The sequence below is a fragment of the Mobula hypostoma genome, chromosome 7 (genome assembly GCF_963921235.1).
Source record: "Mobula hypostoma chromosome 7, sMobHyp1.1, whole genome shotgun sequence".
NCBI lineage: Eukaryota > Metazoa > Chordata > Chondrichthyes > Myliobatiformes > Myliobatidae > Mobula > Mobula hypostoma.
Window position 1 is genome coordinate 85,681,778 of NC_086103.1, and position 12,758 is coordinate 85,694,535.

The 12,758-nt window shown below is 41.6% G+C and overlaps 1 long non-coding RNA gene across 1 annotated transcript; it reads right to left on the reverse strand.

The window, feature by feature from the left end:
- Nucleotides 1–1,859: 1,859 nt before the first annotated feature.
- Nucleotides 1,860–12,496, reverse strand: LOC134348975 (uncharacterized). Its single transcript, XR_010018546.1, has 3 exons — nt 12,355–12,496; nt 8,427–8,499; nt 1,860–2,359 (listed from the first exon to the last, which is right to left on the reverse strand). It is a non-coding gene; the product is annotated as an uncharacterized LOC134348975 (long non-coding RNA).
- Nucleotides 12,497–12,758: the final 262 nt, after the last annotated feature.

Here is a 12,758-nt window from a genome sequence, read left to right on the forward strand (position 1 = left end):
ACTCCACGCAGGCAGTTCCAGAGGTGAAGATTGAACAGTGCTGCTGGAGTTGTGAAGTAGCTGCTCTTTAATCACTGTTCCACCCTGCCTAAAATGGAAACTTTGCAGGACTGAGTTGTGAAGGGCGAGTTACTGTTGGATGAACTATACAAACATTCACCAGCATTGCAAACATCGCACCTATATGGAAGGCAGAAAACATAATGGGCCTTTATTAAAACTTAGAAAGACTTCAGTACATTTTTGTCATGACCCTCAGTCCAAGTTAAGTTTTGACAGTGCTATTCCTGCCACATCCTCCATTGAATTGGAGAGGCTCTCATACAGTATTTATGTGGAACATCCTATGTGTTGTGCATAAATGTATGTAATTGGCATTACTCATCTGAAGATCTGGGATTAAAAGAGTGCAGTACCTCTGGCCATTGTAAATTAGAACACAGAGTACCTTGAGAACTGGAATAATGATGAGCACAGTCTGTTCAAGAGAAAGGGAAAAAAGTCTCCCCCAGGAACTTATTTGAAATTACTTATTTATAATCTGATGGACTGGGGACCACCCATAGAGAGGCAGGGTCGACAATCTACTGCAATGCTGTAGAGCAAGTGTAACTAATTGTATTCAATTATCTGTCATAAATCCAAGCTACCTTTCCAAAGGATCAATTCAGCAGGGTGATTTGAGAAGTTAGTGGCTTGCTAACTTGGCAGAACGTGAGGCAAGGGGTTAAACTAGGCTGAAGAAATTAGCAGACTGTTTGGTCCCAAGTCAACACCTACCTCTGGCCTTTCCGCCTTCAACATTTGTATTCCATATCTCACTCGGGTTATTTTGCCTCATTAGTAAACCAGTCTGAGTTCCTGTCGGCTACTCTTGTGGACTGCTTTCATTTGAGCTCTCTGTGTATTTACTCAATTCTGTTCCACCCCACCACTTTATTTGCATCAACAGAAATGTAGAGACGTATCTTCATCACGGCTGTTTCCTGGATACTGTGCACTGGCCTACAGAGTTCACTTTGTGCCCTCCAGGTGTAAGGAGAACTGAACCCCATATGTGAAGGGATGTGTATGCAATCAGTAGTGTGAAGAACCTGCAGTAATAGGGAACCAATGTGTAGACCTAAGAAAGAGACCCATAAAGATTTGTAAGCTTCAGTTTCCCTAGGCAATTTTGACTTAGTCTTTGTCAACAGTGGAAGATTTGTAGCATTAGAGAATCTGTCAAACTCATAAGTACCCAACCAATTTCAAGAATTCTTATAGACGACAATAGATGAGATCGAAATATAGATTCTAATTAACTGCCTATCCATGTTACATACAGTAAATCAATATAAAGATCAAGGCTTTACCATGGGATTAATGTGGAACTTCAAATACTGGAAACAAGCAAGGGAAGTAATCTTCTGTTGTCCTCATATCATTTCTAAAGTATTTTAGATCCTCACTAATGGAACATATTCACTTAGCTTAATTAACAGCTGAGAAACTTATAATTATTCTTTTCTAGGAATATATATCTTCTGCTAATTAAAAAAAATACAAGCTAAGTGGTTACATCACAATGATATCACTGTCCTGATAACTAGAGTCTTCAATTTAAAGAGTTTTTTGTAAGTATTGAGTGTGAGCATTTACCTCTCAATATCACTCTCATATACAACCTAGATTTACTTATTGTAGGACAGCACACATCTCGCAATGGTTACAAGACAGTAATCTAATTAAGGTGTTTCATGAAACTGCAGACTGGAAACCAAACTCATACAGGCTATAACAGTCAATGTGCGTTCAAAGATTAAAATCCATTCTGGTATTCAGTCCTTGGTATTGGCTTTCTTTATTTCCATTATTTTAATCAGATCTGGGAGCCTTTAATTAGTCTTTGTGCAAGCACCAGTTGATAGCATGAACATTGGCTATCAGTCCACACCACTTCTCCAAAGCTGGTAAGCATTCACAATGGATATTATTGCACATTGGCTATTAGTCCACACCACTTCTCCAATGCTGGTAAGCATTCACAAATGGATAGTTTTGGAAAAAAATTTATGCAAAGGGAAAAATGCCAGGGGAACTGCAATCATTCTCTGCATCAGACAACACAAGTCAGCAAGAAGCATTCATGTAGACATGTTCAGTACAGCCCTGCATCAAACATGGTCATATCATCAGCAAAGTCAACCCAGCCTCAGAATACCAATTGTTATCACAAGCAAAACTTCAGTTCTTGAGCTCAGTCTTCACTGTGGCCCATGTCAATGAGCTTTCCAATTTAGCCTGTGCATGCTGCAAGCCAGGTCAAGTTGCGATTCCCAGTCAGCCAACATCCGTTCCATCTGGGTCGGGTTTGATCCTGGATTGTAAGAACATAGTTCTGTTAAGCAATTGCACCCAGTCAGTGGGTCACGGTGACCTTCTTCAAGTTATTTATGAGACTGTTACAGAGGCTTTATTGAGAACTGAACTGCAGTAATTTAAGATTTAACTGAGGTCAGAATGCTGCATGTGTCTGCATGAACATGGGGAAGATTCTCTCATCTACACAGTGAGGCTGCACCCACCAGTACAATGATCTGCTTTTAAGTAGAATAATAAAGATGTGAGTTTGAAAGACACATTATAACTGAAAGTGAAGCAAAGGCAGGTTGAAACCTTGCGCAACATTATAATGATCAGTTCACAAAGAGTAAACATAAATGAATTCATCAAACAGCTGTGGCTCTGTCCCCATTCTACTGTCTCTCCAAGTCACTGTTGTGTGAATCAAAACCCAGTTGTTAATGCTTCAATCTTGCCCAATCTTCTTTCTCAACTGGAATTGATAAATTCCTTCAAACATTTACCCATTGACCTTGAGTTAAGCATTTTTTACTGATGGTTCATTTTGCATTCAATTCAGACAGGTTCTCTTTAATAACAACCAGAGGAATTTCATGCTAAGACATTTTAAATTCGTTTGTAACTAACTTCGCATTCTGAATAGCAAACAATAGATACTGAGTGCTGATGCTTTAACTACCCTTCTATCAGGAAGCAGTCCTGTCACTACTTTTTCTCCCAGCAGTCTTTGGCTCTTAGCTCTTTATTTTATTGTTCCAGAATGTCTCGTAAAGTGTAACAACAGAAATGATTTAAAAGCAAAAAAATGTGATGCATAAAAATATTCCACAAATTAGGTGTTTAAATATTTAAAGGAACATATGCAGCAATTGCAGCTGCAGCTCAGGGACCACAGAATCAAACCTTTCACAAGCTTCAAACCTCATTGAATATTGGAAAATATAAACTTACACACTCAGGTTCAGGCAATGCATCCATCCTTGTTTTGTTCACAACTTGATTCCTACATAATTTTACCCACTTATGAGTAATCTGTTGTGCATTATTCGTTTCTGCCAACAATCTCTTAGGGACTGTCCCATCATTGTTAATATAACCAAAGCACACACAGTATGTCTTGCATACAAAATGTTTCAGCCTGCAGAACAGAATCATTTAATGGTGGCTTTTAACTCTGCATATTTTGTGAAGAGGTTGTCAGGAGACTGCAGGTCCTTGATGATTAGGTGATTTGCACTACTGGGTCACGTTGATCATTAAATTCCCTCAGATTTGCTCCTTTAGCTCAAATCTGTCAAGGCGGTGGTCAGGTTGTTTGCTGAAATTTGTTACAATGCCTGTGGGCTTCTGATATGGATAAGTGAGACGTGGTCCCTCTCCTTCACAGGTATGTTTAGATGTGGGGGCAGGAACACGTCAGTCAAGTCTGAACATTGAGATGGAAATAATTTGTATGTCTAGTGATAACCCTTCCCGATTGAACAGAAAGCTGATGTTCACAATCCGACCCACATGTATGGCTCAGCTATTGAGTGTGCACCATTGAATCCCTGGAGAGTGATAGTGATTGAAGGGATGTTGGGGAGACAAAATCCATAACACTTCAATTAAGAACACATTTGGAAATGTGTCAATATGAATAGAAACTATTAGGTTAGGAGACGATGCTTTCGTCGATGTTGGAATGATAAAAATACTATACTGATAAGTAAGCCCTCATTAGGAAGTATTTCTTTTTTTCAATTCATTTCCTGGGATTTTGGCATCATTGGAAAGGCCTTGAAAAGTCAGTGGAGAGTCAGGACGTGGAAATGCTGCAGTCCAACTGTTAAGGATGAAGTCCCATGATGATGAAAGACAGTGATGGAGTGCAGCTTTGAACCTGCAGTTAGTGGTCTTCCTATGTGCTAGTTGTCCCAATCCTTAGTGGTAGAAGTTGCAGACTTGTAAGGTGTTGTTTGAGTTACTGGGACGAGTTACTACAGTGTATTTTGTATACTGTGCGCACTACAGCTGCTCTGAGCTGGTGATAGAAGGAATAACATTTAGCATATTGGTGGGGAGTCATTCATGGGCTGCTCTATCCTAGATGGTGTCAAGTCTTTTGAGAATTGGAACTGTACTCATTCAGGCATCATACCATGCAGCTTGCAAAGGTTTTTGGAGTGTTATGAGGTGAGTTTCTTGCTACAGAACTACCAGCTTCTGACAAACTCTTGTAGCCATGGTATTTATATGGCTTTTCAAGCTGAGGCTGCTGACACTGGTGATATCCAGAACAGTAGACTAAAGTGCAGACCCTGCAACCCACAAAGATGTGTTGACACCTTCAACCCACTCCACTTTCCTCCCACATCCTCTCCATTGATTTTCATTGATGTACCTATTCTGGAGTCTCTTAAATCTCCTTAATGTGTCGGCTTCAGTTACCACCCCTGTAGTACATTCCATGCAACCACCACTCAACATGTGTTTAAAAAAAAACTACTGACAATCCCCTATACTTTCCTCTAATTACCTTAAAATAATGTCCTCTCATATAGACTATATCTGCTCTGAGAAAAAAGGTGCCGGTTGCCCACAAAGATGTGGTTGTGGGGGGCAGAGGAGTAGCTGCGTGATTATTTCAAGTTGATAGACTGGGTCATGTTCAAGGATTCACTAGAGCATCTGAATGAGTACACCATGGTTGTCATGGACAATTTAAAAGTAGTCACAGATGAGTGTGTCCCACAAAATCATTCAGAGTCTTTCCCAACCTGAAGTTTTGGATTGACCATGAGATTTGCAATTTGCTGGAGACCAGATCAGAGGCATTCAGGACTCTCGACCAAGTAAGGTACAAGAGGTCTCTGGAAAGCCACCTCATGGGTGAAGTGGCAATTCTAGACTAAACTTGAATCACTGAAGGATGCTTGAAAGGGCATTGAATTAGCTCTTACAAATTGAAACAAAGTGACAAGGCTTTGCCTTCCATGTTCACTTTGGCTAGAGAAACATGTCACAGCTCGCAAATACCCTGTGATTTCAGTCTCCGATAACCAACATGAGAACATCCTTCAAGAGGGTGAACCAGCGGAGAGCATCCAGCCTAGCTGGGGAACCTGGCCAGGTACTAAAGACCTGGCTGGACTGTTCATTGATATCTTTAACCGCTTGCTTCAGCAGTCAGAGCTACCCACTTGCTTCAAGCAGGCTTTCATTATACTGGTACCTAAAAAGAACGTGGTAACCTATCTCAATGACTACCGTCCAGCAGCAGTTACATTCTCCGTGATAAAGTGCTTTGAGAAGTTGACGTTGATACATTTCAAACCCTGTCTGACACCGTTGATATCCAACCTCAACCCTCACAACAGGTCCATAGCAGATGCTGTTTCATTGGCTCTTCATGCAACCTTGGAACATCCGGACAGAAAAGATGATTACATCAGGATATTCTTTGCCAATTACAGCTCAGCATCCAATACTAACATCCCCTCAAAACTAATTAATTACTCCAAGACCTTGGTTCAATACCTCCTTGAGCAATTGTGCAATTTCCTCACTTGCTGACCCCAATTAGATCAGATGGTCAATAACATCTGCTCCACAATCTCCATCAGCACAGGTGCACCACAATGCTGTGTGCTTAGCGCCCTGCTCTATTTCATTTATACATATGACTGTGAGCTTCAATGATATATCTAAGTTTACTGACAACACCACTGTTGTTGGCCGAAAGAAAGCTGGTGATGAATCAGCATATAAGAGAGGGATTGAAAATCTAGCTGGGTGTTGCCACAACAACCTTCCACTTAACGTCAGCAAGACCAAGGACTTCAGGAGCAGGAAACCAGAGGTCCATGAGCCAGTTGTCATCAGGGAATCAGACATGGAGAGGATCAGCAAATGTTAAATTCCTTGGTGTTATCATTCCAGATGATCTGTTCTGAGCCCACCATGTAAATGCAATTATGAAGAAAGCATGGCACTGTCCTTACTTCCTTTGAAGTTTGTGAAGATTTGACAATAGATGTACTGTGGAGAGTACATTGACTACTTGCATCACAACCTGGTGTGGAAACATCAATGCCCTTGAACAGAAAATTCAACAAATAGTAGTGGATACAACCTAGTCCATTATGGGTAAAGCCCTCCCCACTGTGGAGCACATCTACAAGGAATACTGCCGCAGGAAAGCAGCATCCATTATCAAGAACCCTCACCACTCAGGCCATGCTGCCTTCTCGTTGCTGCCATCAGGAAAAATGTACAGGAACCTTAGATCTCACACCACCAGATTCAGGAATGATTATTACCCCTTAACTATCAGGCTCTTGAACCAGTGAGGATAATGCCACTGAATTTCACTCAGTCCATCACTGAACTCTTCCCACAAACTTTGGACTCACTTTCAAGGACTCTTGTCTCATGTTCTCAATATTTAATGCTTACTTATTTCATATTTTTTTCTTTTGTAGTTGTAGTTTGTTGTTTTTTCACTCATTGGTTGTTTATCTATCATATTGCATGTGGTCTTTCATTGATTCCATTATTATGCCTTCAAGAGAACACATCTCAGGGTTGTACATGGGTGATCCACAAGGGGTGATTGATAAGTTCGTGGTCTATGGTAGAAAGAGTCAATTTTAGAAAACCTAGCACATTTATTTTTCAACATAGTCCCCTCCTACATTTACAAACTTGGTCTAGCGGTCGTGGAGCACACGGATCTTGGACCTCCAGAAAGTGTCCACAGAAGGGGTGATTGATAAGTTCGTGGCCTAAGGTAGAAGGAGATGAGGTATACAGCTCTTGTTACATGCACATGCAGGTCAACTCTGGGTGATTGAAGTTAATAACTCATCTCCTTCTACCTTAGGCCACGATCTTATCAATCACCCCTGATGAGTTATTAACCTCAGACTTTCTGCATAATCACTCAAAGAGTTGAACTGCATCTGCATGTAATGAGAGCCGCATAACTCATCTCCTTCGACCTTAGGCCACGAACTTATCAATCACCCCTGCTGTGGGCACTTTCTGGAGATCCAAGATCCATATGCTCCACGACCGCTGGACCAAGTGTGTAAATGTAGGAGGTATCTATGTTGAAAAATAAATGTGCTAGGTTTTCCAAAATTGGCTCCTTTTACCTTAGGCCACGAACTTATCAATCACCCTCGTATATGTATTTTGATAATAAGTTTACTTTGATCTTTGAAGTGTGAACTCTGTTTATGCCTTTTTTCATCTTGTACACCTCTATCAAGTCACTTCTCATCCTCCTCCACACCAGAGAGAAAAGCCACAGTTCACTCAACCGATCTTCATAAGACATGCTCTTGAATCTAGTAAATCTCCTCTGCACTCTCTATAAACCTTTCACTTCCTTCTTATAATAAAGTGAACTCCTAGTGTTGTCTAACCATTGTTTACATATATCAAGAGGACACAGTAGGGTAATTTTCCACATTATCACGAAAATGCCTGTGTTGACACTACTGGAATAGTGAGCTTTATGAGGTTTGTTACCTTTGCTGCTGTTTCACTTGAGTAGAATACCACTCAGTAAAAAGCAGATCATCCACAAACCGTAGGAAGCGCAATCTAATATCCATTTGATCTTGGCTTTCCTCCACCAGTTCATATGCTTTTATTGAACAATTGACTTTCTTTTACAAGGAAACATTATTCCAACTTTTAGTTCTTCCTCCAAGTGGTTCTTTTTCAATAATCTCTAACCATGCCTTTTCAACCCTATTCTGTTGCTGGCTGTGTTTCTTCTTTCAAGTTGTTCTCCCCACCCCAGTCTTCTTGTGTTTTTCCCTACTGTTTCTGTTATGCTTTTGTTTCCAATGTTCCCTACTGCTTATTATCCACTCTCACACTCTCTTTCTCTCTCCTCCCTTCTCCTCCTCTCCCCTTTCTCCCCCTCCCTTTCCCCCCACGTCACCTCTCCCGTAATAACCGCCTTTATCATTTTCCTTTTGATTCCCTGCCTTTCTCTAACAAACTCTCACTATATATCATTGATCTGCCACACAGTTTTCCTTTGTAATTTTTATATATTTTCTATATAAATGTATAAATCTCACCATTTCTCTTGCTTCTTTTTCGTTTCCTTGCTATTCTCTCATTCTTTCGTTATCGCCCCCCCTCACCCGCAAACTGCAAATAAAAAAAAATGAGAAAAACTATATTAGGGGATTGGCAAAAGTATGTTAAAGATTATGATGTGGACAATGTGAACTGAGGAAAGACAACTCAGCTTTTCAAATATCCAACACATGAAACACTTCATAATAAACAAATTCCACTGATGCACAAAGGGCAGTTTCATGGATTGTGCTTTTGAAGACATTAATTATGCTAGAATTACTTGTATAAATCATTGATAGGCTTTCTGTGTTAGGACAGGGCTTAGAAATATTGTGATTATACAAATACTATTTTCTTGGGCCATGTTCAATCAGCAGTCTTTGCTCTTCACTCTTCTCCGCCTTTCATTCATTTGTGTTTCAAACAATTACCATCACAGTCAATGATTGTTGTTCTGATAACTAGTAGTCAATAATTGATCCTATGTATATTATTTTATGATACACCTTTGGTACATTCTTATCTTTGTTCAGAATCTAACATTATTACAAATGAAATACTTATTCCAGTTTTCCCTAATTGTTCTTTCCCTATAAGCACGATTAAGTCTGCAGATGCTGGAAACCCGAAACAACACACACAGAATGCTGGAGAAGCTCAGCAGATCAGTCAGAATCTATGCAAAAGAATAAACAGTCAACATTTCAGGCCAAGACCCTTCTTCAGGACTGAGGAGGAAGAGGGAAGATGCCAGAAAATGTCATTTCATTTACTGTACATCAATTTGTACATTTGTTTTCCTTTGATATTTTAATACAGGTTACAACCCTCTACTCCAGCATTCTATAGTCCAGAACTTTGTTGTCCAGTACGTTTTGAATCCGTAGAACAGATCTATACTAATTAACTAACTCCAACTAAGATATGTACAAACCTTCAACTAATTAACTTACCTGTGCAACTTTTACTATCTCAGCCAATAATAAGTCCAACACAAGCAGCTTTCAGAACCCTGCCTTGACCTGGGAAGTGTCTACACTTAAAAAGAACATTTCTCCTGCTCTGCCCCTTTCTGTAGGGCAGTCCTTATAACCCAGCTCCTTAACCATGCTTTAATCGCCTGTCTTAGCACATCCTTATGCAGTTTAGAGAATGGTGCACAACAATCAGTCTGTTGCTGCACTGTTAAAAGTCACATCTCTCGGATAAAGATGTTTTTAAAGCAGGCATAAATTTCTTTCTTCCTCCTTCCTTCCCTACCTTTCACTTTTCAGCTTTCAGTATGCTGGATCAAAATTCAAGGTTTTAGAGGGGGAAAAATACATAAACACGATACAGGAAACTAGGACCAGGAACAGGCCACTCAGCCTGACAATTCCATGTGTTCATGGCTGATCTACCTCAGACCTCAACTTCTCCATTGTGTCTGAACCCCATCCTAACCAGATTCACTGATCTGCCACAGACCTCAACCTCTCCATTGTGTCTGAACCCCATCCTGATCAGATTCCCTGATCTGCCTCTGACCTCAACCTCTCCATTGTGTCTGAACCCCATCCTGATCAGATTCCCTGATCTGCCACAGACCTCAACCTCTCCATTGTGTCTGAACCCCATCCTAACCAGATTCACTGATCTGCCTCTGACCTCAACCTCTCCATTGTGTCTGAACACCATCCTGATCAGATTCCCTGATCTGCCACAGACCTCAACTTCTCCATTGTGTCTGAACCCCATCCTGATCAGATTCCCTGATCTGCCTCTGACCTCAACCTCTCCATTGTGTCTGAACCCCATCCTAACCAGATTCCCTGATCTGCCTCTGACCTCAACCTCTCCATTGTGTCTGAACACCATCCTGATCAGATTCACTGATCTGCCACAGACCTCAACCTCTCCATTGTGTCTGAACACCATCCTGATCAGATTCCCTGATCTGCCACAGACCTCAACCTCTCCATTGTGTCTGAACCCCATCCTGATCAGATTCACTGATCTGCCTCTGACCTCAACCTCTCCATTGTGTCTGAACCCCATCCTGATCAGATTCCCTGATCTGCCACAGACCTCAACCTCTCCATTGTGTCTGAACCCCATCCTGATCAGATTCCCTGATCTGCCTCTGACCTCAACCTCTCCATTGTGTCTGAACCCCATCCTAACCAGATTCACTGATCTGCCTCTGACCTCAACCTCTCCATTGTGTCTGAACACCATCCTGATCAGATTCCCTGATCTGCCTCTGACCTCAACTTCTCCATTGTGTCTGAACCCCATCCTGATCAGATTCCCTGATCTGCCTCTGACCTCAACCTCTCCATTGTGTCTGAACCCCATCCTGATCAGATTCCCTGATCTGCCACAGACCTCAACCTCTCCATTGTGTCTGAACCCCATCCTAACCAGATTCACTGATCTGCCACAGACCTCAACCTCTCCATTGTGTCTGAACCCCATCCTGATCAGATTCACTGATCTGCCACAGACCTCAACCTCTCCATTGTGTCTGAACCCCATCCTAACCAGATTCACTGATCTGCCACAGACCTCAACCTCTCCATTGTGTCTGAACACCATCCTGATCAGATTCACTGATCTGCCACAGACCTCAACTTCTCCATTGTGTCTGAACCCCATCCTAACCAGATTCCCTGATCTGCCACAGACCTCAACCTCTCCATTGTGTCTGAACCCCATCCTGATCAGATTCCCTGATCTGCCTCTGACCTCAACCTCTCCATTGTGTCTGAACCCCATCCTAACCAGATTCACTGATCTGCCTCTGACCTCAACCTCTCCATTGTGTCTGAACACCATCCTAACCAGATTCACTGATCTACCTCAGACCTTAACTTCGCTTTGTGTCAGAACCCCATACTGATCAGATTCCCTGATCTGCCTCTGACCCCAATTCCTCCTTTGTGTCAGAACCCCATACTGATCAGATTCCCTGATCTGCCTCTGACCTCAACTTCTCCATTGTGTCTGAACCCCATCCTGATCAGATTCACTGATCTGCCACAGACCTCAACCTCTCCATTGTGTCTGAACCCCATCCTGATCAGATTCCCTGATCTGCCTCTGACCTCAACTTCTCCATTGTGTCTGAACCCCATCCTGATCAGATTCCCTGATCTGCCACAGACCTCAACTTCTCCATTGTGTCTGAACCCCATCCTGATCAGATTCCCTGATCTGCCACAGACCTCAACCTCTCCATTGTGTCTGAACACCATCCTGATCAGATTCCCTGATCTGCCACAGACCTCAACTTCTCCATTGTGTCTGAACCCCATCCTGATCAGATTCCCTGATCTGCCACAGACCTTAACTTCGCTTTGTGTCAGAACCCCATCCTGATCAGATTCTCAGATATTTCTAAACAATGGTAGAATTGATAGCTGTTACCTTCTCCAAGCCAAACTGTTTGGGAGGGGTAGGTTGGAGGCAGGGAGATTCAATCTCAACTTCAAAAAACAGAGAGAAAAATCTAAATGTTTAGTTGATTTTCAGACATTAATCTGGGTATCTTTTAAAAAGATCCAATGCCATTCATAGAAATAGAGGCAGTCCTTTGCTCCACTACTTGAAGAAAAGTAGGGACTTTCTCTAATACCCCTAGCAATATTTTGCTTTCTACAGGCTTTTCTGTGAGTAATATGACTACCAGAATTCTCATGTACCATGAGTAACGACACCTCCAAAAGGGACCAGTTGAAGGCAACCTAAGTGTCACTATGCAAGGAGAATCTGACATCTCTTCCTGTTCTTGTATTTGTTCAATGTTGTCTGCTTCAGCAGAACTTGTTTTTACCTGTGGATTCTTCTTTTGCACACTGTTGCTGCAAATTTTCCCCTAGATGCAAGGATGCACTGGTAGTATTGACCTTGCAAAATGTCTATTTTATAAAGACGTTATCAAACCTGCTGTATTATTCGATGCTGGTCCTCTAAAGCAGCTATTGGGAAAGTAAATCCTTCAGTAATATATTCCATGTGGCATGGATCGATACTCGTTTATAACAGCTGATTCACATTGATATTGCCTGGGGTTCCTGAAGTCCAAGTGCTCCATCTTGAATCCAGAGGAGCACATTTGCTACTGCTGACACCATTTGAAAAAGTATCTTCCTTTTAACTTATCAGCGATTTAATTTTACTTGCAGGGTTGGACGGTCAGCTATGAAACAATCACAGAATGCAATGGATTAACAAAGGCTCGAGCAGTCTTTATTAACAAGGATCCTAGAGCTGTATGTTGCTAAAACCCATTCATGGAAATAAATAATTAACATAACAGAGCACTTGTGCTTTGATCCTGCTCTCTG